This window comes from Phalacrocorax aristotelis, chromosome 5 (assembly GCF_949628215.1).
Source record: "Phalacrocorax aristotelis chromosome 5, bGulAri2.1, whole genome shotgun sequence".
In the NCBI taxonomy this organism is placed as follows: Eukaryota; Metazoa; Chordata; class Aves; order Suliformes; family Phalacrocoracidae; genus Phalacrocorax; species Phalacrocorax aristotelis.
In genome coordinates, this window is record NC_134280.1 from 28768949 (window position 1) to 28792735 (window position 23787).

Below are 23787 nucleotides of genomic sequence, written 5' to 3' on the forward strand. Positions count from 1 at the left end.
TATGTACCATTTCATTATCCACTGTGAACTGCATCAGTCAACTTTATGTGTCTGAAATGGTATTTAAACAGGCAGAGCCATAATCACTGTAAGTCAACTGTCTAGTTTCCAATAGAGTTCATCAGGTTTGTTCACCTTTAAATCCATGAAGCACAGTATGCCAATTTTATCTCATGAAAAATTACTGAGGCTTTCATTAGAAGTCACCAGTTATAACATTTAACCATAACCTACTACTTTAATTACACTGTAAGGAAAGTAACTTACCAATAATTCAGGAAAAAAAAGGAAACATTTACTTAATGCTTCAAATATACCATTTTGACATATTCAAGAGACAACACCATCGCAGAATTCTGCAGCTAACAAGCTGCTGTCATCAGAAAGCAACAGCTGATCTTTGGAACACAGGTAAGTTATAACCAAAAGTGTCTTTCACTGAGACTCCATTCTGCAGGCTTGCACTTTGCGACAGTAGTTCCTACCTTAAATCAACCCAGTTCAAGACAATAAGAAATTTTACTATATTATCAATATTCCCTTAAAATGAAAACACTCTGCACCAAAAAAAGTAGTTGTAAAAGAATCAGACTATGGGATACGGCTATACCACACCTAATGATGGAAAATTTATCAGAGAAAGAAAAATAGAATTCTAAGTCCAACTGGAAACACCAATGTGCTTAAAGGGTCAGCAACAAGAATGTGTTTATTCACTGTAATTTCAGAAGCACGGCAATAAGCATTTTGAACTAGAGATGCTTACGTATGTTCAAAGGCAAAGGACAGCATAAAACCCCAAAATGAAAACAAACCATCTATCTTTCAGGCAACTGATGTTTTCACCCTGAACCTTTCTTATTATTTAAACATAAGCTTGTACAAGCTCATGCTTGTTACTGAACTAAGGATTGTCTTCCTAAAAACAGCTATGGAATTTGTTACAAACCTATTACAGGGATGCAGTAGACAATACAAAACATTCGAAACAGCATTTGAACAAGGAACTGGATTTCAGAATTTTAAAATCTAGCCTCAGAAACCGAAAGGAACTATATAGCATACTCTGGTTTGGAAAACATACTCTTTTGGAGCTGGTTTGGAAATCAGAGCTTCTCTTCCATTTGTGATGATCCATGTGTCATCATGCCAGTACGCATTTCTGTTTTAGAAGTTGTACGTGACTGAATACTACAGTAGTATACTGTATGAGCGTATAAGCATAGCGCACACACATAACCTACTAGAACTGTAGTCTTGTGTTTTTTACCTCTAATACTCATTCACCTCACTGCTTAGAGAAATAAGGTTACTTACACAGGAAAAAAATTCAAATGCTTTCACAAAACTGACAGCCAAAGCTCACATCCATATTTCTACACAGTTTCTTGAAGTTCTGATAAATAATGAAAGGTAGTTTGAGCAAATAATTTCTTTCATATTAATACTCTGTCCACATGACAGGGACCAATCAAATCCAGCATGATTTTCAGTAAAAAATTAGAAACTGACTGCTATAACTGACACTAACATTTCTCCTTTGAATTTAATACTGCAGCCCACTAAGCCAATGATACAGTGCAGATCATTTGTTTCAGTATTTCCATGCTCCTTCTTAATAAGCATATAGCATTCTTAAATGAACTACTCCTGAAAAAGGGATCTGGAGTGGGATTACAAAGTTATGGGAAATTCTTTGTGCATTATCCAATGTCCTATAACCCAGTTTACATTAAAAGTAATCTAGATGAAAACCTGAACAAAAGAGCACTTGTTTTCTTTTAGCTTCAAATGGTATAGGTACTAGCTGAATACATCCCAAGGCTCCTACAGCACACAGACATTCCAATGCCTCTCAAATTCAAAAGCTGAGGTACAAATCTGTCAGCCAAAAATATTCAAATTCAAAACATCCCAAATAAAAATCCTGTGTCAAGTGAAAGCCTGCTTTTCCTATTTTGAGCCAACTTTGAGTTTTGTTTTTCTTTTTTCAAACCATGCTTTAGGCAATAGTTTTCCAGGCTTGTAGTCACACAACACGGCGAAAATATTGAATTTTTGATTGAAGATAAGCTTTGGCCACTTCAGTAAAAGCAGAGAGATCTTTTATGACCAATAACCGTATATGTTTCTGAAATCACTCAGGCAATGATTTTAATAGTTAAAATTCTATTTTATTATTGTATTTATGTATTATACAAAGATGGCATCTGTTGCCACATTTTGAAAATCAAATAATGTCTGTGCACTCTTCTGTACCAGTTAAATGAGTAAAACTATTTCTGCAATACAGCTTTAAAAATAGAAGAATATTGAATCTATACCTTGCACATACGAACAGATTCACATGCTCAGAAGTACTGTGGGTGACCTCTTGAGGTCCTGGACAGCAATATCTATCTGCCCTAATGTAAGATCCAGGAAAGAAATAATTGCATCTAATCATACATTAGTAGATTGAAGATATAAATTAAGGCATATAAAGCATTCATAGTTACTAATGTACTTCATCACTGGGTCACTGGATTATTAAGGAATGTGACCACCATTGATTCAAATCTAATACCTGTTTCCTGCCCTCCTCTCCCCACCCTCCCCCAACTCATTAAGGATGTTTTCCTTATGTCAACACATTGTCTGCCACAATTCAATTGATCTGTCTTGTCAGGCTCAATGGCATTCCAACTATCAAAGAAGCATGGGACTCAGCATTACTTTGGAAAAATGACTTTATTTAATTCCTTACTTATTTCTTAAAATAAACTGATTAGTAGCAGTTTGGAAGTAGGGTTGGCCAAAAAGAATGAACAAGTGTTCTTCAAAACTAAAATAGGGCATTAGACTTCAATAAATCCTATTATTCAAACATAGGAAGTCAAGAGCAGAACACGAAATGCTTATTCAAAGCAACTGGGAGAGGAGGACAAATAATTACAGAATATGTAAAAAAGCTTAAGAAGCAATGTGCAGTTTGAGCATATTTCATTTTCAAGTATGTTACTTTATATCAGGCAGCTGGTCTGGACTAAAGAAACCCAGCAAGTATGAAAACCAGGCATCCTCACTGTAAGGCCTTATTCTCAGGTTTAGCTGGGAGATACAAAACTCAGCAGCCCACAATATTCCCTTCCTTACCCACCGATCCGTGCAACATGCAAGAATGTATCTTTGAAACCACAGAGAAATGTGGTTTTCGTGTCTGAAAATTAACATTTTGAACTGCGGACAGGCTAGAGTTTCAATAAAAGATCAATTAAGAGCTGCTGAAAGCAACAGTTATTCGGTCAAATGTATGGCATAATTTCTAACGCTACTCTTAAAATTAAGCACATGCCTATACAAGAACTCACCTTTGCCTCTAGCTGTTTGTATTTTAAGTCCAGTTAAGCAACAATCTTTTCACTAAGCTCTTAAAAATATTTTTCTTTACATTATCTATGGGTTTGTAATTAAAATATTTATAGCAACACAAGTGAACACATAATTTACATAAATTTTAGCAACTGCTAATTAAACAATTGTTTGAAAAAGCAATTGGAAGAAAAAAAAATCTTAATCAGATATCAGATGGTAACATCAAAGCTAACTGTCTCACTGTTCCTGGCATCCCCCAAAATACATCAGTGCTGTATACAGTAAATACAGGTTTTCTAGAACTCAGTGTTGTTCATGGGAGCATTGTTACGCCTTTCAGATTGTAACATGCTGTGCAACAGAGATTTTAACCAGGAAAGCCAAACACACCATGGTTACTCTCTGGTTTTCTACAGATCAGCACCAAATCTATAGAATGAAGCAGACAGTGTGTTAAATAAGGATATGACAACACAGTACTCTTCAGAGACAATACAAATATGAAAGAATAAAGCTCTTTTGGCAAGCAAAAAGCATGAAAAAACAGAACATAATTCTCCATATTCACATCCACTCCAGCTGCCGATTAAATGTGTATTTTATCAAAATTTGCACACTCCCTACCTTTAGTCGACACAAGCACCCACAATTTCCCTGAAATAAACAAAGATACTATAATATTAACTTAATCATCTTGATTTCTAATGAACAGTGGGACATACTTGTTATGTGCCACAGCACAAACACCCACAAAATACCAGCCTTTGAAAACTTGAAGAGGGAGTTAAAATGCAAAGTGGATCAAGCAGAAATCTACCCTATATTCCACAGGATTGGTTTCTCATTATCACTTAAGCTGTCTTTGTATTACTGTTACTTCTATTTGTATCAACTCTAGCTTTCCATAATTGCAGCCTGAAATTTTAGTCTCCATAGTGTGATCCTTGTATATTGAAACACCTTTAAAAGATGTTTCTTCCTGTAAGAGGGGACATACCAAAATTACTGAAACGTCTACTGAAGAATCTAATTGCATCTGAAATTTGTGCTGCTGTGAGGACACACAGTAAAACCTTTATTCCTTCCAATATATTTCAGTGCCTGTCTCACATCTAGCCAAACAGATGTTGCCTTGAGAAGAAGAGGCTTTATCAAACACTGTGTCCCATTTCCTGAACCAAAATTCCAGCCAGAGTACCCAAGTGGACATTAAATTCATTCCCATGAAAAGAGCATCCTAGATTACATCATGTCTCACAGCAGATTCTTTATGAAGACAACCTGAAGACAGCTCTAAAATACTCCTCAGCCAGAGAGCATAAAAACAAAACTTGCCTTAGCTAAAATATTTTTCAAGCAGAGGATAAAATATAGGTGTTCTCTAAAACAATGACACTCATTAGTTGCAGAAGCAAACATCTTAGTCTTACCAGCTAAGACTAAAGAATTTTCAGTGTGAAAACAGAGCAAGATTATAAAAGCTAGGAAAATGTATAGCTTTAAATCTATATTAAAAGTATAGTCTGCCTTCAGTAGGCAGAGAGGTACTTAAAAACATACATTAGCTCCTGTTTTCCAGAATCTTCATTATGCAGTTATTATAACACAAACACTATTGTAGCACCTCATCTCTTCCCATTCACTTTTAGCTTTGGAATGATGTCCAAAAAAATAACAACAAACATTAACAAGTTGATGCAGCAAGAGTGGCAGAACTAAGTTTAATGTAGTAACTTCAAGAAGTGTATGCCTGTAAATAATTTTTTAACGTAACTAATCTTGTTGAAATATTAGTAGAAAGTAGACAGAAAATGCATTTTGTATTATAAATAAAACAAAAATACCTTAGAGCAGCTGCAACCTTGAAAGACAGACAGCTAGATGTCCAAAAAAGGTTTCACAGGCAAGTTAAGCTTTATTACACAATTTGAGAATGTACAAATTCAAAGCTTTAAGGGGGTTATTTACGCTTGCTGCCAGACAACATGTACTCAACAATATTTGAAGAGGACAAACACACAATCAGGTCACTCTGCCTTAGAGGTTTTCTGGTAAGTGGCAAATTTTGCTTAAGTAAATGATCATCAAAAAGCACCTCTTTCTCACCCACTGAAGAATGCCAAGTGACTCACAAGTTCTGCTATTTCAGCTCTGAGTTTTTCTTTCAGAAGAATCCTTCCTACAAATCCTCAAGGTTATACTTCCTGTACGTTGCAGGCCATTAAACTTCCCCCAGGTTGAAGGCTGATGAAGCCTCTACAATAAGTGAAATATTACTAAGCAAATTAAGTTTCAGATGCCTCTAAGAGGTCATACTTGGTGCATACAGATTCAGAAAAAGAAAAGCCCTCAGATATTTGATCTGAGGGATAGAGGCAGAAGAGATTTCAGCCAACTCTAGCCACTAGTTCGAATGCACACAAGACAGACTATGCAAGCATGTCAGAATGAGGATTCCCTACCTCAGACCACTGGGCTTCTTGCTCTGCTTCCCAGTTCTAGCTATGGCCACACATTTCAGGAAAAGACAACACTTAAATATTTCATTAACTATGAAAGCGGGGGAGTGAGGAAATGTACATCAGCATAGGGAGAAGACAAATATTCCTGATCACAGCAGGCAACTCACTTAAGTCCTGAAGCATAATATTCAATTACAGTTATCGTAATACACAGCTGCAAATTATATGAGAACACTAAGGGTAATGTACGCAATTTTTTGTCCCCAGAGTACACAAGGAAGTGCATGAGAGATCCAGAAGTGCACATCTCCTAACAACACAGTGGACTCACACACAGATCAGCCAGCCTGAAGCTCCACTAAAGCTTGTATAAAACCTTTAGAAAAGGAAACAAAGAACTCAGGTGTCTGAACTTTTACCGAAACTTCCCAAGGGCTTAATGATTCATGTAAAAATGCAAGCCTTTAACATCTTTGTATACATTTATCATCCAAACTACACCAGACATGTTGGAAGTATGAAGGAAGGAAGATTTCCACTTTACAGATAAGGGCCATGGCAAGGAATACAAAGCAAACTGCTCATGGTTTGTGAAGACAGAACAAGGAAAACTGCCTACACATCCATAACTGTACCTTCAACAACATTTTGCATGTAATAACAGAAGATAAAATCTGACTAAATAAGCACAGAAACATGCATGGTATTTTACACAACCAGGTAAAGGATTCTGTTTTCCAATGAGGACATTTTCAGACATACTACTAGCAATAGTCGAAATGATGATCCAAAAGGTCTAACCCTTTTTTCAAATAAAACAGCACCTAATTCTGCTGCACCTCATTTGGCCCTCTCTCTCCTCTATAGCTGCTAATGTTGACTGAATTATAACAGAAGAAAAAAAATCAAAACCAAGCAATAACACACAACAAAATCAAGGCTGTCTTATTCTGTAGGAGGGCCACACAACAGCCTTCACAAGAAGAATTCAACTGAGGCATAAGCAAAACACCTTTTTGTAATGCATATCTACTTTCTTCTCTCTCAAGCAGCATACAGTTCCATTCCTGTCCTTGCTGTCCAAAACGCAGGTTGCATTGACTAATAGTTGAATTAACTATTTGCATGCAATGCAAAAAGAGGTACTTCTATGTCAGTGCGATCGGTAAGGAAACCTAGTGAAAAGGAAACTTCTTAATTCAGCATCAGCAGGTGACTGAAGCAAGATGCATGAAACTGCATGAAGGGATGTGCACTCTGCAGGAGGGAACATCTCAATACATTAGAAGAGACACAGCATGGAAAAACAGCTTTGTATACATCCATAGTTAAACTTAATGGGCACTGAAAAACACTTGTCAGCTGCATTTAAAGGAAACCTCTTTACTACCAACACTAAACTAAGCACTAATTAAATAATGCAACAGAAGTAGGTGAGACTAGCCCATGCACAGGTGCTGTACATTCATGACATTCTGGCCAGTCCCTGACTGATAGCTCCACAGGTACCCAATCTACCACACTGCCCTGTGGATCTTCTCTTCAATCCAGAAAAGCACTAGACGGCACAATGTAAATTAATTTTTATGAGCTTACTTGCCTCTTGCAACTTCATCCATTCCAGAAAAGACTATGTAGTTTGTCTTCTCCATCAGCAGAGTAAGAATACCAATGAATTTTGTTATAATATTTGGCCTTACGCATAGATCCCAGGAAATACCCAAATATTCTTGTACCTGTGGCCCAGTAATAACAATCACAAGGCTAAGAGCAGCACTTTCAGGCTCACCCTGCACTTGGGAGGGGAAGAAGCATTTTGCCAACCAATCGCTGTAAAACTCACATCCGTTTACAGACTAGTCTATTGTGCCTATGCAGGGTCTTTTTCCACCAGGAATAGATAGTCAAATTTGGTTTTAAGTCTATACTAGGCTGTCTTTCAACTACAAGAAAGTAAAATAAAGCACGTAACTGCCAACTACTAGTAAAAGCTGGACATCTTAACAGTGTTTATAGAAGACCATATATATGAAGGATCAAACCAACCAGCAGGAGGAGGTGTAAGAAGGTCATGGGTCAAATTACACTGCAGGTAAGAGTATTTCTTCATAAGACTCAGAGCTACTCAATCCTTTAGCACTGTTAAAACATAATTTTTGCCCAAGGGACCCTTCTCAAAGGTTAAAAATAATCATTATGTCAATGCTTACTTAAGATACAGCACCAGACACTGGCAATCTGTATGATGTGGGTACTTTCTAGACTCAGAAGCAGCTGCCAAATCCCTTTCAGCAAGGGCCTAGTGACGGCCTATGAACCATGGTTCAAAAAAATGGAAGAGTAGTGCTTTAGCTATGATAAATAAACAACATTCTTCACATGTTGCTTTACATAAACTTTCACATCAGGGTACAACTTCTTTACACTAACCTCAGCTGCAACAGGCTGGAAGTTGATTTAGGATTTCTGGTAAGAATTAAGATTACACTGAAGAGTTGCATTTTACTATAGCTGGAACTAACATCTCCAGGAAAAAGAAAAAAAAAAGAAAAAAAATCAAAAGTCACAACTGTGTATTTTTCAGAAAACCCAAATGAATGTCTGATATACCTGAAATATAAATGCTAAGAATGAAACACCTATATGTGTCACCACATTTTTCTGTTTATAGTTAGCCATTACAAAACAGCATAAGCTTAAGAAATACCAATGGGGGGGAAAAAAAAAAGTGTTTAGAGGATGAGTAGGGAAATAATCTTTTGGCTGAAACATTATTGAAGCAGGAAAGTCAAGAGTAGAAAAAAGCATAGAAATCAGCAGGAATGGGACTTTTCTATGACAGGAGAGGGATGGGGATCATTTGGCAGTAAACCAACACTGCTCAATAGGTAGTGATGTGAGGCATGTGGGCTGAAGGGTCCTTGCCACTCAATGAAATTTGGGAGCAACTATGTGGCATGAAAAGGACAAAGTATGGACAAGTTCTGCACAATATGGATGTAGGTGGAAAAACATGTTTATGAATCTCATAACTGTAGGAAAACCACTGCTTCGAGAGGGCACTTTATCAGCATCTTCCCTCGGGTCTTGCAGGTGATCAGGCACAATTTCAGATCCCCATAAACTTCACATGCAATAAGAAGAGAGAAAGCTAACTTCCTGCTGCATAAACTGCAACTCACTATTTTGCCTTGCTGATACTGGAAGAATCCAAGTTCCATTTTGACAACCCCACCAGGCAAGAAAAAAAAAAATCCCTTGAAGGAATGTCCTAAACTTGCACAACTCTTCTTCTCAGGACTTGCTCTTTTCCTCCTCAAAAAGTAAGAGAGAAGCCATTCCAGAAATTATCTCAGTCCACAAAGCAACTTCTGTGAGACATCTGGTTGAGCAGGGTGCCAAAGCCTGTAACAAATCCACCACCACTATTCTCTAGTAAAGCCTGCACAAACTGCTGAAGAGGAGAAAGTCTGTGAGCAGATATAGGGAGGCATGCTCATCATTGATAAAAGCTGAAAATACAATTTCATTCTTATATGCCATTTTGGCAGAATGTCGCTGAAAAACTCCCTTCAACGTTTCTTTAAAAAAAAAACACAGAGAAAACTGACAATATTTCTCCCTGCATTTTTCCTTTTTAATATTTCCTTCACTTGGGATTTTGTTTCTACTGTCAATTCAACATCCTTTCTCTGGAAGGATGGTTTATCTTAAAACAAGAAGTCCACATAACTCAAACCAGTATCAGCAATTTGAGGTATAAAGCTACAAAATTTGTCACAGACTGCTAACTGGAATCTATGCATTGCCTACTGAGCACTGATCTTAATCTCTAGTTTATAAGCCTTATGAAACTCAATACAAAAATTTTTAAAATTAATTTTGTATACTGAAGATGGGCTCTAAAGATATATGTTCATACTAGAAGCTGCATTACTTCAGTTTCTGAATAAATCTTGGCAGTGGAGTGTGAGGGAGGGAAGGGGGAAAATACACCAGTTCTGGACTCTACTCCCTGGAAAAAAAGCACTTAAAGCAAGAAAGCAGCCTCAACATTAAGTTTTATGATGTCAAAGGTTAGAACAGTCCAAAAGCCAGATAAGCACCAACTGATGCATACCCATAGGACTTTAACTAGAATTTAATTGTTGTAATTAAGACCAATTGTAAACATTTAACACAGAATCAATGTTTCAAAGCACACATTCCTGAAAAAGTAAGAAAATCAGCTTCCCTAGCAAAAAGGAAAAAAGAAAGTATAAGTCATGCCACTGAGGAAGTAAACAGAAGAATTTCTATACAGTAGCACAACCATGGAAGACAGGGTTGACAGCTGGGTCTTGTTAAAGAAGGACTTTAAACAGAAGGATTCATGGGATTAGGCCATCATTCCTAAGAAACACTGTTCAGATCCTAAGCTGCAGAGGCCTGGTCTAAACAGCTCAGCACCTGAGTCACAAACGACTACTGTAAAGTCTGCTGCCACCATGCTTGGTAGCTTTGCAAATGGAACTTTTCTTGCATATGAAACATATGAAAACTAAAGACAATACAGCCACTGAAGCTGGGGGTGGGGGGGTAGGGGTATAAACGAAGTGATTCAGACTCCACACTTTCACTCATGAACATAAATTTCAATTTTTTTTTTCCAAAAAGCTTCTTAATTAGAATCTCCCCCCGCCACAATTTTAAACTAATGAGGTTTTTTTTATTCCGTGAAAGATAATCCTAAGCAGGTAGCTGAGTGCAGCTATTACACACACAGGCATATATACACTGTGCCTTATATTTCACATTTTGTTTACAAACATGTTTGGAAGTTCTATCAGTATTCAATTCAGTATTCAATTATTTGTGTCCCTTATCTAAGTTTGTTGCTGTGGTAAATCAATAAACCATGGTAAGACAGATTTAGATGATCAGAAAAAAAGAACACCAAAGGCTGACTAAAATAATTTTAAAGTTTACAAAAAAGTTTTTCTAAAAGTCACAGTTTTTAGATCAGACATATAATTTATGGATAGTTTTAAAGCCATCTGAAAGTAACATGGGTGCTCGTTTTCCACATTTTTTTTAATACAGAAAGTGAATGAGCCTTTTTAAACACCAGGGCTTCTTCTCAAGGGTCACACTGACTGAAAAATACTGCACATTAGTCTTATTTCCATGTTAAGAAACAAGGTCATAGGGACAGGAATGAGATACTCCATGGCATTGAACAATCTGGGGGACAAATACCCCCCTACCACAACTGAACTGTGAAAACCAAGAGTCCCTGTGGCTTTCGAAAGGTAAGAATGGTATTCTACAGGATGGCTCAGGGACTTTGCCACAGAGCACCTTCCCAGAGAATCTTCAGCAGCAAAAGGGATGATTATTTCTTTTGATAGCAGCTACCCTTTGACTGCCATCCTTCCTGGCAGCCACATAGCCTCTCCTCCATCACACTGGATTTATTTGGAACACACTACTTAGTAAAATGTCACAGGTGCACTCAGCTTGTCTATTTCTCAAGATAGATAGGGAAATGACTTTCAACATAATTCACACAAACCATGTTCAAGTTGCCCAGGAAAAGTAAAGCAGAGTGGAGATTGTGTGATGTGCTAAAGGTAGCAGATCATTTGTACTTGCCCCCTCAGGAAGAAATTCACCTACAAGCACACAATGGGCTGTAACCGTAGCCAGCCACATAGCAAAGGAAGTGCTGTAGCACATGCTTCCTCCTTCTTCCTTCCAATCCTTTCCCTGGATAAATATACTGCCTGTTCAGATGAAGAAGCTGAGCACCAAAGTGTTAAGATACTTCCAATACCAAATCCTTCAATTTGACCTATTATCAGGAACATGCTATTGTGAAAGGGGCAGCCTACCTCCTAGCTGCATTACTCTGCATGATCAAACTCATTCATGAAATGCACACACAGCTGTATCAGCTGGGTAAATCTACAAACACTTATTTTTAGCAAAGCATTTTGAGAAATTCATGCAATATATTATTGTTATTGGCATTTAAGAGCTGCAGAATATTTAAAAAAAGAAGAAAGAATACCAACACATTCTGGATGCATGTTTTCTTTGCATTTAGAAAACACCTACAACTGGCTCAGAAACAACGAAACTGTAAAGTTATCTTTCTCGCTATCCCAGAGCCAACTTTCTACAGTCCTTTCCAAAGGATTTTTTGGAAAAATGTTTCTACAAGCTTTCCTGATGTCCTTTTTTTTTTTTTTTAAGCTTCTGTTCCAACAATTCAAAACAATACCTTACACACTAAAGCTTGAGCCAGCCTAATACTTCACTGATGTTGGGAAAAGGAAGAACTCTCCTTCCCCTTCATCCACTAGCACTTTGCTCCAGAACATCACCAAGCATGCTCAACCTTCTAAATCACCAGAAAACTCACTGAACACTCCAAACACCGAAACAATTTTTCTGCTGAGGTAGCAAGCAGAAATAGATTACCCTTTGGACAAATACTAGAGCCAACACATTCTTTTGGGTTCATACCAGACAGCTGGGAGAAAGGACAGAGAAAGAAACAAGTGGAACTTACCATTTTTGGGAGAAGCAAGTTCACCTGTAACAGGCTCACCTGTAACCTGCAACTCCACTTCTAGCTGTGTGTACTATAAAAAATTCAAACACTTGGCTTACATTAAGTTCATAATAAATAGAAAAGGCTACCTTTCCAATTAATACAGAGAAAATTTCAAATGCTACCTACTGTAGGTAGCAAACACATGCATGACACTGAAACACAGTTAAAATCTTACTGTGTTTACTTATTTCAAAATTGGATAAGTTTTACCAAATCAGTAAAATGACATGCCTTAATAAATTACTTTAGCTACAAATATATTTAAAGCTTGTACTTTTCATTACAAGCATTTAATGTTTTCGTACTTTTCAGATATCAAGTTAACCCTAATGAACACTAGATTTAAACAGAAGTTGGAACAATTTGGGAAAGAAAAAAAAATGTAGAGCATTACCATCCATAAATACATTAATAATTCTGAATTCAGAAAACTTCCAGCATTAACTCTGTGGCACTGAGGCGCAAGATATGAAAACACAGTATGCCCATGCCATTACAGCGAGCTTTCATATTAGGAACTAAATACAGAAATTGTGTTTTCCCTGTTGAACTTTTTCATTTAGTGCTTACAAGCATTGGTCAGACATTTCTGGAAACTAAAAATGTATTTCACAAGCACAGTACCTTGCATATATCTGTGGAATTGACTGTCTCAGAACCACCCAACAACACCACATGTAAGCATGTCTGTGCTTGAAAATGTGTGTGTATATATAAAATTTTAAAATATATTATTTATAAAAAAAGAAAACTCTTGCCTATGTAAGTTACTTATTCACTAGAGTAGTCTGTAAGTATTTATAACATTGAAACATTTGTGCATGAGCAAAGGCACAGCTCTTAAAATGCATCACAGAACTGATGACAAAGGTACAAACGCATACTTGTTGCAACATGAATTCCACTGAAGTAAAATTTGAAGGGAAGGGCTTACACTTTAACAGGCCTGTATTTGTAGCAGTTTTCCCAAATTATCAGGAACAAACAAGACATTCTTTCCTTAGATGTAAACACTCCTTTGCTACATGAAATGGTATGAAGCTGCATCAGGGGAAGTTCATACTGGACGTTAGAAAAAGGTTTTCTACTGAGTGGGTAGTTGAGCACTGGAACAGGGTCCCCAGGGAAACAGTCACAGCACCAAGCCTGTTAGAGTTTAAGGAGCATCTGGACATTGCTCTTAGTCATATAATCTAGTTTCAGGTAGTCCTTTAAGGAGCAGGGCATTAGACTTAATTATCTTTATGGATCCCCTCCACCCTGAGATAGTCTGTGATTCTATGAACACCTCATTTGGGTACAGCTATAATTGTGCAGTTTACTACCAATTCCATGAAGTTCAAGTCACTTCAATTTTTCATCATCTGAAGCATACACTAATTAGTTGATACAGGCTGCCACTCCTGCCAGTCTGAGAAACATTCTGCAGCCTTCATACAAAAATTAAGCCATGATACATAAGTTCACATCTGTTTCAAAGTTTGTACATGGCTTCATTCAGATGAGTATGCAACAATCTGCTGGCACCACCAGCATGCAGCTGACTGCCTCTAACTCTGCTGTGGGCAATGAGAAAGGGGATGACCAGCTTCAGGCACACAACAGAGCACCCTTCCTCCTACAGCCTTCCTTCACAGCCTTCACACCCTTCTAGACTACAGTACGTGCTTTATAAACAATTACCTGTTAATAACTATATCTGTGTTTTCGAGTTTTTGGTTTTTAAAAAAGAAAACAACAATAAAAGATATGAGCATGAATGGTTGATGTCATACCACAATATTTTCAAACTCCTAAATTCAAATTCTTTTGTAAGAATACTTGGACATACTTCAATACTAGAAAACAAACAAACAAAACAACCACCAAAAAAAACCCCACCACAAACACACACCCAACCACTCATAATTCCAAGCAAGTAATACCAAGGGCTCACAAAATTCTGTGTAATGACCAGATATTAACAGTGCCAAGCTAAGTCTAGAGTAACTCAGCCAAAGTAAAAATTTTCTAATCTTTCCCCATGTTGCCACAGTCAAGACTGCAAAATTCCTTTGGAATGACACTTTAATATCTTCTGCTAGACCTTTACTTAGTATAAAGAGCACTTACAAGAATACTCTGCTGTAGAACCTTGAATACCTTAACTCTTAAGTTTTTAAACAGAACCCTAATTGCAACTACAGACAATTTTTGGTTTTCAGCATTTGAAATTATTTTTCTCTTATGGAAAGATGAAGACAGACCCTATAGTCTGTTTCCTAGAGAAGGAAGAATAACAACTTCCCATTGTCCTTGTCCAGCACAGACACATCTCACTAGCACACTCTCAAGGCTTCCCTACCTCAAGTGACATCTTGGAAATTTTTGGTTTTAACAGACGTACAGAGTTCCATACTCAAAACAAGGGTACCAGCCAACTACACACTCAGCTGTGGCTATGGTTTCCTCTCAATTCCCTGTGCCAACAGCTTGATGCAGTTTAAAGCAAGGTCTTTCTCTTCCCAATATCTGGCTCTAAAGGTGATCTCAAACCATATATACTCTACCTTATTATTTTGTTATATAACTGAGAATTAAACCCACAATCTTTAGAAAACTTCAAGTAAGCAAGTTTGTAAGAAACAAACTTTCCTGCCTCTTTTTGCCATCACATCTTAATATCAGAAGCCATCAAGGCTCACTCTTTCCTGAATTCAACAGAAAAATGGAAAACTTTGCAAGAAGACTAACTTATAGATGACTTGTCAACCAGTCAGATATTTTAATTCTTTCATCTTTCTCTGCTACAAAAGTAAAGATACTACCAAAATATTGTTTAAACCAAGAAAAACAACCAAAAACACCTTTTACAAACATATTGATACTACAATCATTTAAAAACCCAAACCTTTTATAGACGTATTATTTTATTAACAACACACACTACCTCAGTGTTTTCCTTCAGAACACAAAAATTCATGTTCTCATAAGAAAACAATTACATGCAACTTCTAAGCATTAGAACAGGGCTAAGAACAAGCTTATACTGTAATGCATACTGAATTTGCATCATGCTCAAAGAGCCAAGCCCTTCCTAAGGCAAAAACTACCTGAGTTTACAGTATTGCTGCAGCCAGTCTCAGTTCCTTTCCAAAACACTTAAGCCTGTGTCCACAAGGCTGATTGCCAGTGCTGTCATTTCCTTCAGTATAAAATCTGGAAAGCAGGAAAGATGGCTCACAACAAATGCAGGAATACCTGATGTACACAAAGCAGAACCTAGCGCCCACTCTGGGCCCATTTTTGAAGTCTAACTAAGTATACTCTATTGCAACTTAGCCATAGTGAACTCCGCCAAGGATTAAGGGTATTCCAGTCAAGAATTCTCATAGATGAGTACTTTTCTGCTATATAAAAACCAGGAAAAACTCTTATTCTAGACCTACATTGTTTTGGCAAGAGTAGGGGAGGAGGTTATATCTAGTTCACAGAAAATTAGGTCACCCATTTCGTAAGGAAATATAAACTGCATGTTGAAGTTTGTAAGCATTTCATAGGTACTCTCCCTCAACAGAAATTTGGAAGAGATTTATCACAAATTCTGCATATAGCCAGATTAATTATAAATGCAGGAGGAAGGAAGTTCGTATTTACAACCTTAGTCAAACAAAACCCCATTATATCATCTTAACAGCTGTGTAACAATTTGGCAAGCCTCAGAGTGAAGTTTTATTCTGAATATCCCAAAAGAACAATTATTTTTGTTTCCTCAAAAATATCTTCTTTGGTATAAAGACCTCTCTAAGGATTGAGCCAGATGAATAAACTACAGAATACAACATTAAAAGTGGAATGCGTACCACAATGACTATTTTTACTGCTAAAGCTGCTGTACTGAGTTGACCACACTGTATAAGTAATGTCATTTGTGACACTAGAAATGGTAATTACTTGGACCACATTCACATCTTGTTAAGGACAAGGGTTGGCAAGAAAGACCTGATGCGCATTAATTTGCTATCGCCAAAGTGAGCCACAAAGCGGCAAAAGTAGCTATTTAAAATGTAGGTGACAGTGACCAGTTTAAAAGCCATGTTATAATAAATCTCTTAAATATTGAGGTGCTATTGAAAAGCAAAATAATTTCCAAGTTGTATTTGTCTATTCCATTATTAAAAGATTTATGCAGATGTTTGTGGAACATTCCATTAGCCTACCCTCTCATTTCCTCGGATTGCTAAAAGCGAGGTGAGAATTTGCTGGAAGATTTTTTTTAGTTTCATTTTTTGAATAAAAGATTATTATGTTTGAATCTTAGCTTTCTACCTCAAGTTGAATTAAATCCAAAAAGCAGCACCGTGAAAGGTTTTACAATGAAACTTAAAAATTATTTCATGGCCTTTATTGGTTTTCTATCTTCATTCAGACCTCTAAACACCCATTCAGTCCTAAGCCTTGCTGGCAAGGTCTTCCTATTATCTTTCCAAAGGATTCATAAGATCTTCCTGATAGGAGCTACAGCCTAGCATACCTTAAAGGGCCACACTGTGACAAATTAGAACAGGTTTACAAGCCAAAAAAGGAAATAATTTTTGCAGTTATAAATTTCATTCCATTGGGAGGTTTCTGCACAATCTCCCTGCATCCCAACACATCTCTGCTGTAAACGTAAGTTATAATTACTGAAGTATGTAATTAAATTCCTTATATATACTTATTTATTAATAACTTCTGCCAGGGCCCACGTCCAGACTGTAAAAGAATATTGCATTTGACAGTGCCACACATCTGTTTCCATCAGCAGGAGGGGAACACTGGCATGAAATGGAGCTGCTTCTTTGGAGGTACTGAAACCTATACAGGTGATGGACTTCATCCATCTTCACCCTTCAGAATTAGACAAGCCATTCCATCTCAAAGATGAGGTATTACAGCTCTTACTGTTAAATCACCACCTCTGCTTTTTCTTTTTTTTTCTTTCTCCTTTTCATTCACAAGAAGCATGTTGAAGTGCATTCATACACGCCAGGGTATCTCATTCACTTACAACACAGGTAGTTCACTTGACTAACTCTAAAGCATACAGAGGGATGGGTAGAGAACATGGTTCCATAGCTAGAAATACAGCTCTTTTGTCAAGGTATCCCCTGACATTAATCTCCCCTCTCCTTCTAGTCAGTAGTAGAAGTAGACCTAAAACTGTAAAGAAACTCTTTGGTTCCTGACCATCAGAACAAACAAGGAACTTCTTAAAAGATGGAAAACTAGGGTAAGGTAGAACTCCAGCTTTTCAATTAGTATGACACACCAGTAAAACCAGGAATCATGATGAAATCTGATTTTTAGAAGGGGAGTCTAACTTCAGTAAAACATTTTCAGAACATGATCAGTGCTTTTTGATTTTAAGCCTAGCATCCAAGAACACTTACACTGATGCTTTTCAGGAAAACTTCTAGCAATGTAACAGGGTTTGTGCCACACTAGACTTCAGATGAAAATGTTTCATGAGGAAAACTGGTTTTCACACTGCAGCCTGATAAAAGACAAGTTGGTTGGTTCTAAGCATAAAGGAAGAAAGTTAGCTTTGGGCCTTTAAGATAAAGTAATAGAGAAAATAAAAGAGTCTACCCTAGAACAGACAATGCATCTGAATTTTCATGGCACATAGATGTATTACGGGGAGGTATAAGAGATTGAATTATGTTAGTTGTGACTCGATGGCTGAAAGGATTTGACATAATTCAAAGCAACAGTTTTTAAAACAGATCAACTGATAACAAACCATTTAATACAAAAATAAAAATATCCACCACTGTCTGAGCTACACATCTAGGCTTAACAATCCCTCAGCACTTCTGATGCATTTAATCTCTATACACTTTTGTATAAATTGGAACATCAAGAAGTTAATTGCCACATTGATTTTCCAGGTTGAGGTAGGACAGAAAAATCAGGCTTTAAATTAGGTCAAGGACAACCCAAACATTTTAATAAAGTACAAAAGAGTTTAGAGAAGTCCCCTATGCTTGTTGACACCACTACGTAACATATTTCAGATGCCACATCCAAAATAACCTCAGGATATATATTTTTTTAAAAAAAAGTAGATCTAGTTAATCTCATGTCTAAGCACAGAAATCATCCACAAGTTCGGTTCACAGGTCTTGCTGTGTAAGAGTTAGATGAAAGATATTAGAATTTTTAAACTCCTTTGTTAATATTTATTATGAAAGTAATTTTCATAATTTAGGCTTTTCCCCCTGTCAAATCCTTTAAAACTGCTGAAGTGACTAATTCCAATCACTTCATTAATGTACTGGAGATTTCTTGAGGCAAAGCTCCCACATAAGTATAAACACATCATCACAACCCCCCTCATAATCAAGTACCAAAAGGAGCCAGAAGACCTCTCCCTCCCATCATAAGGAAAAGGTTAAGACTAAACTATCTGCAGGGTGCAGCAGACAACCCAAGCAATTTGTATACACAAAGACAGAAAATCAAAGTTTCTCTATACAAATCTTCTAATTCATCTAAAACAAATCAGGTTTCCTTTTTCCAACAGGAAGTGATAGCAGAAAGAAGAAACAGTGTATAAAAAGTCAAGAAATATTAGACTTACAGTAGTGTATTTGGGATTGGACATTACACACACACAAGAGACAGTATGCCATTTAAAATTTAATTTTACAAGTCAAAGACTGGAAGGAAAACCCCAGGAAGGTTTTTCTTAAATAGGAGCAACAACAAAAGAGAAACAACCCAAAAAACAAAAAGCCACCTTCCAAAACAAACCAGAAAAACACAAACAACATAAAACCAAGCATGAGACTACCCACCCCTTTTCAAGTAAAGAAAAACAAATTAGAAACACCCACCAACTGTAGGAAAAAGAAAAACAAGCCCAGAAGTCAGTAGAAGAAAGTGGGGAAAGATTTTCACACATTGCCTTTGTTGCAGTGCTAAACAGTGCTGGTCACATGGACCAAGGATGGATTCCCAGTACTCCCATCACTTCATAGCTGCAACTGTATTACAGACGTCAGAAAGTTAGAAAGTTGTAAGGTCAATTCCAGCAGTACCTCTTTCCAGCTCTACGGTTCCTGAACAGTTTATATTTTTTAAAATGCAATCAAGTCACAGAAAGCAAGTTCTCAGCCCCTTTTTCAATTCTTGTGCATGATCTAAAGAATTTCTCCCAGCTGAGGAGAATATGTCCAAAGGACAGGACTAGCACAACTAATTATACTATCCAACCTATCCCCATGTGCATTTTTGAGATGGAGAACACCAAGAGCGGTATTCTGTCCAGTTCTCAGTGGGTGTAATACCTCCTGTGGGACAATTCTAGCCAAGAAAATTTAAGAGCACACATGCAAACATAAGCCCAAGTACAGGAAGGAATTGAGCACAGAAAAAGGGATTTTTCTACCTATCCAGTTTCAAATCAAGCAGCATTTCAGAAGCAAACATTCCAAGACCAATACCCAAAAAGAGGTCAAGAAAGCTACACATACGACGTTCAAAACTACTCATCTGCAACTCAACTAGAGAAATGGAAGACTGTATAAGGAAAAAAAACATGCATGTAACAAGAGAGCAGAAAAAGTGTGGTTCAAAGATAACACAGACAGCATTTAATCCATAATATAATGCTCCCTCTGTGGCAGATTTAACTTCATCTTTTTAAATAATGTTCTACTCCTCAAGACACTATAAAAGTAAGATCAGCAATACACAGAGGGCACAAATCAATTTTTTACAGAACACAGTCACGGATATCATTTCAGTGCTTATCTTCCTCATCTTTGGAAAAAAGAAAGATCAGAGTTAGTTACAAACAGATTTTTCTAAACACAATCTATAAAATATATTAGGCATAGTTGCAATAAAAATATGAAAACTACATGTTATCAATCTGTTTTCCATTAAATACTAGCCTACTACATGCAGGCCTAATGATAGGAAGATCATCACTATTTACTAGTGTTGAGATACAAGCCTCAAACCATATGTTCAAACTAGTTCCATGTAACTGCACAGATGACCCTTGATGCACACAGGATCAGACTGCTGCTACCCCTCCCAGTGAAATGTTACTAATCACATTACAGATGCAAGCAGAACTTCAGAAATTACTAACAAAATATTAAGTAAACTAATGGCTTCTTTTACCGGACCTTCAATTCCCCCACAGAGTAGTGTTCTTCAGTTTAATAGATGACTCCATCACAGCACTACAGTTACTCACAACGAGTCCAGTCAGGCAAAACTTCAAATTGTCTTTTCGAAAAGTGAACTAATCGTACAACATCTTAACTGGTTAACCACCTACGTATTCCAAATTCTATTAAAAACCCCCCAACTTCATACCCTACATACCACTGTTTTGAAGAATGGCTGTCCCTATACTCCAAAAAGTTTGATACCTCAGTCTGAGTGTCTTGGAATAAACAGACATAATCTAAGGTGATGATTTAAGATGCATACTTTATCTACAGTATTCAGATACAAAACAATATATTTAATCATACTCCAAAAACAAGAAAATTCCTCCCTACCTTTGGATATATGTTAGTTCCATATTCCTGTCAATAATACTGCCTGAATCATGCTAAATTACCAACATTTTAAGGAAGGCAATGCAGCAAAAGTCATTTTAGGAATGAAGAAGCAGCTGCTGAATTTATTGGTAGGCTATGCCTTCTCAACTCTTATGGCACATCATAACAGTAAAAGCATGCCCAGTTGTAAACCCAAATATTTAAATCCATCCTGGAAGGCAAAAAGAATGCAGACAACATAAGGTCAGCTGCAATTTTTAACATTTCTGTAAGAGAACAACTGGCCCTTTATCTTGCTTTTGAACTCACTCTAAAGTAGAAAAATAAAGATTTAGGCAGCTTTAACTGGAACAATGTACCACACAAGACATATCAATATCTTTTAACACTTTATCATCTGATCACACATATAGAAATGTTATTCTCAAATGGTCACAGCCTGTCAAGAGTTGTATCAAAGAGTATGCCAGAGTAACCTTATCTCAGAAAGTTAATAATGAGCATAAATACAGAAAACTAAGTTCTGGCCTTCTAGTTTCAGGTAAGGTACATTTTAAACAAAAAGACGACCGTGTACCTTCAAGATTTAAAAAGAAATAAAAATAAAAAAATGGAGAGGTGGAATCCAAGCTCAGAAGGTAGGGGTTTTATTAATCTCTACAAAATGAAAAAACTGAATAAACTCTTAGGAAGACATTGCTTTAAAGCACATTCTCCTGTTTTACAAACACTTTAAGACTTATTACTGTTTTCAGGTGCACTTCTCATTTCTCAAAGGCTTTACTGTGTTACAAAGACATGAGGTTCACGTTATACAGGGACATAACAATTCATGGTTTCATCTTCAAAATAAGAATGTATATACTTCACAAGAATTAGCAGAAAACATTAATCATCAGAAGGTACTAGATAGGAGGAATAATTTAAAAAGGTCACAGATAATACAATAACATGCCTTACGTACTGCACTCAGATCAGTCTTTAGGCCAGAAAGCAAGCAACAGCAGTTCGAACTCTTTTTGTGACAATGATACAGCCAGCCTGTAGATTAAATCAAAGTAATTTGTGTCAAGTAACAATGTTTTTTTCCTACACTATGTGTATTTTAGATTTAAAGGCCACACAAACATAACATGCTTTTGAAGGATCTAGGCCCAGGAAAAGAAAAAAAAGACACGCATAAAATCATTGCCCAAACTTTTGGGCCTAACAGTCTATCTAAGCTAACTTCCTACATGACACCTGTAAAAGTACTACCTGGTACTTCAGGAGAATGAATATTAAGTGACACCTCTTTTCAAAAGGAGAGACATGCAGTCATCACATTTTAGAAATGAAACACCACTGAAGTTGAAAGTGCACAGTCTGAAAATACTTTGTTTGCTCTACACTGGACTTTCATCCCCACAATGCATGCTAGTCGTTCCAGGAATATTCCATTCCTGTTGATGAAAGATAATTTAAGATTTTTCATTACAAAGGAGTAATAAAGAAAAGCCCTTGGAATTAGTTAGTTATTGTTGTTTTTGAGGACCTTCTGAAGTTTTTGCACAGATTGAAGCTAAATAGGAATAAGCAATATCAAAATACAAAGTTTCATTCAAAATAATCAAACATTTGAGTGGAGTTTTTGTGGGGATTGTTTTCCATTCTTAACAAAAAACACTCTGATTTTCACTAACTAGGATAGCAAGCACAGTACATTAAACTGTATGCTGCACTACCTACTGTTTAGTTTAGTTACTACAGAGCAGTCTTTGTAAAGACACTGTTTCACTTTAAGAACAGTGACATGGATATGTGGTTCCTCCTAAACGTTTCACTCATTCCCTATTGCTTCAATTTTCTGCTCTGCCAGCTGCCAGAAGGGAAGACAACACTCACGCTTTTCTATGGAGCCCTCCTTCTCCTTCCATGCAATTTCTGAAAATGAGACTTCTTCCTTGCTTGTTAGAAAGAATCTCTGAGGTCTCCAATCTGGAACAATTGAGCATTTCTTTAGAAAAATAATTCCTTTCCTTCCTCCCTGGGCAGGAATTTATTGCTGGTATTCCCATCAATCTGACAAATAGCCTCTCTCTTCACAGAACTGATTATAAGATATCACTAAGTTACTTATTGATAGACATATCTAAGTAGAGGTGAAAGCAAAAGTGATCTTGTTACCCAGCTTCAGGCAGAGTTGTTTTCCTGACCTGTGACGTCTCAGAGACAGTCAAAGGAATTAATTTTTAGTCAATATTACTACCTTGCAAAGTTACTAGCCTCCCCCAGAAATGCCACTCTACTAGATACAAGTGCTTTTCTTAAGCCCTCAGGCACAACTACTGTTAACTAAAATCCAAACTACTAGAAATGTTGGTCACTGATACACACAGCACACTTGCAGAATGCTTTTCCGGGAACAGCATGCAATCATCCATGTTCCTATGAAAGCCTCTCAGAACTACATGTCCAAGCAAAAGGTCATCTTTTTAAGTCATGCATTAAAGAGATAAGTGACAACTTCCTTGAAGAACAGAGGTCTGTAAGGCATTTTTCTTTAAAGGCTCAGAACAACTTAAGGCTTTTTTCACAGTGGGAATTTTTTGGTTTTTTTAAATGCACTGTAAAACACATGTGTGTAAAAGGTCTTTAGTCACCTGTGAAGAAGAATGATTACAGACACCTGGGAAGTTCAAACTTGCATTGGTATATTAAAACACATTCCAACAATTATTAACTCAATTTTAAATGGTGCAACAAGATCACAGTGATCCTTCTAGCAAGGAGGAAAGCAGGAAGCAAAATTACTAAGGATAAATAAAGAGAGCCTGGAATGCTT

At 36.9% G+C, this 23787-nt stretch overlaps 1 protein-coding gene across 8 annotated transcripts in view; it reads right to left on the reverse strand.

The window, feature by feature from the left end:
* RAPH1 (Ras association (RalGDS/AF-6) and pleckstrin homology domains 1) overlaps positions 1 to 23787 on the reverse strand; it is a 103898-nt gene that overhangs the window by 62405 nt on the left and 17706 nt on the right. The window contains exons 1-2 of one of the 8 annotated variants that reach the window (XM_075093693.1): positions 22848 to 22963; positions 21919 to 22004 (exon numbers count right to left, since the gene is read on the reverse strand). The exons of 4 other annotated variants lie outside the window; for them this stretch is intronic. The gene's annotated coding sequence lies outside the window, so the exon portion shown is untranslated. Of the gene's footprint in view, positions 1 to 21918; positions 22005 to 22220; positions 22282 to 22847; positions 22964 to 23787 lie in introns of those variants that run through there. 3 more of the 8 variants (XM_075093688.1, XM_075093691.1, XM_075093690.1) reach the window with 3 other exon arrangements.